This window comes from Priapulus caudatus, unplaced genomic scaffold (genome assembly GCF_000485595.1).
Source record: "Priapulus caudatus unplaced genomic scaffold, Priapulus_caudatus-5.0.1 Scaffold7718, whole genome shotgun sequence".
Taxonomy (NCBI): domain Eukaryota; kingdom Metazoa; phylum Priapulida; class Priapulimorpha; order Priapulimorphida; family Priapulidae; genus Priapulus; species Priapulus caudatus.
The window spans coordinates 1-1,974 of record NW_014584779.1 but is presented as its reverse complement, the minus strand read 5'-3'; the positions used below and the strand labels follow the sequence as shown (position 1 = coordinate 1,974).

At 38.4% G+C, this 1,974-nt stretch overlaps 1 long non-coding RNA gene across 1 annotated transcript; it reads right to left on the bottom strand.

Annotated features, from left to right (window-relative positions):
- Positions 1 to 562: 562 nt before the first annotated feature.
- On the bottom strand, positions 563 to 1,828 carry LOC106820155. The gene is made up of 3 exons (XR_001395570.1): positions 1,737 to 1,828; positions 1,360 to 1,488; positions 563 to 662 (listed from the first exon to the last, which is right to left on the bottom strand). It is a non-coding gene; the product is annotated as an uncharacterized LOC106820155 (long non-coding RNA).
- Between the last annotated feature and the right edge of the window lie 146 nt (positions 1,829 to 1,974).

Here is a 1,974-nt window from a genome sequence, read left to right as displayed (position 1 = left end):
TTGAAGTCATACACACACATGCACACATAGTGCATTCACATAAACACATACATAATACATTCATACATATGCACACATAGTGCAGTCACATAGACACATACATAATACATTCATACATATGCACACACAGTGCAGTCACATAGACACATACATAATACATTCATACATATGCACACATAGTGCAATCACATAAACACATACATAATACATTCATACATATGCACACATAGTGCAGTCACATAGACACATACATAATACATTCATACATATGCACACATAGTGCAATCACATAAACACATAGATAATATAGTCACACATGCGCACACAGTGCAGTCACATAGACACATAGATAATATCAGGCGTTAATAATGACAAACAATCATTATTAACTCCTGATAATATGGTCACACGCATGCCCACATAGTGCAGTCACATAAACACATATATATTATCAGGAGTAAATAAAAGAGATTCTCTATTATTCACTCCTGATAATATAGTCACACGCATGCACAGAATGCATTCATACACATGCATGCGTAGTATAGTTACGTACCATCATTGCTCAGCCATCGAAGAAGGTCGTCTGCAAATGCAGAGAGCCGGAACATATAGTTATTCTCGCAGATCCATTCGACGGGTTGCCCCGACTCCAACGACACCTGCGCAGCAAAGGCACGCACTTCACACGCACAAACAAAACACGACGTTCACCAGACAAGAACTGACGTCGGCCATATGTAAATATGCACGCATGGTCTATAATGTGCAAATGGTCATCGAATATCAGTGTTGGAAGAATGCAATAGATGTATACTTGGTCATATGTTGACATTGCTATCGCATTGTTCAATATTCTAGCAGCCAAACCAGAAGACCCTAGTCAAAAACGTAGTCATTGCAATAGTCGTAGCTGCAACCATTTCAATGCATAATAATGTAACTAATTATCATTGCAGATATATGATGATTCTGACAATTGCTCCCTGGATTCGAATTTACTACTACCCTGCAAACCCATACCCACTTTTTGCTTCTGGATCAATAGAATATTATAATTTTTTGAGCAACTTATCCAATCAGATTAGTATAAAACTTGCCCGTGTCAACATCACAGAATTGTGAAACCTAAACGATACATAAAGTCACTATGGGCAGTGCATGTGTACTGCCATAAAATATTAGTTACTCGCTACACTTGCACCACCCACCTTGCAGCGACCTTCAGATCGATATCCAACACTCGACATTACAGATTGGCTGGAAATCTGACAGATTCATTTTTTTCAGAGGTTATTAAACCCTATGCATCAGTATCAAAAAACTTATTTGTACCTTGGGGAAGCTAAGCTGACTCACCTTGATTGGTATGCCTGCATCATCCACGATTTCTTCAACGCGAGATTGCGGCACAAAGCTTTCGTCAGCCACACAGTACCAGCCGTTGTACGTTCCCTTGTAGATGTGACCGCTTGCTTCCAGCTCAGCCTGATTCCCAACATCCATAATCAAAGTCCATTGAGATAATCGCATTACACGAAGAGGTCGTAGTGAGAAACCAACAAATGATATGTTTTATCTGTGTGTAAACCGTCTGACGTTGGAAACTGGACACCACCGATTATTATGTGCCACTTGGGTTTATAGCATCTGAAATACTCTTTCTAAAAAGAAGTTGGAAAATTAATTGAAAGTATTTTTTGAGCAAAAAGGAACAGTTTTACAACAACACGCACCCATATCTTGCAAACGACTGCTTTATGTCTGCTTTCTGTCGTCCTAATGTAAGCCGTATGTCTCACACCAGCTTTTCTGAAAAGATCCTATGATAAACAGATAAGTCCTGACATCTAGTGGTAGCTAACATGACCTGTTTTGTAACATTAGGGTTTCACTACCTGTGAGATAAACACTGCCTATACTAAATGATAAAAAATCAATATTAGTATGAATATATATATATATATATATGAG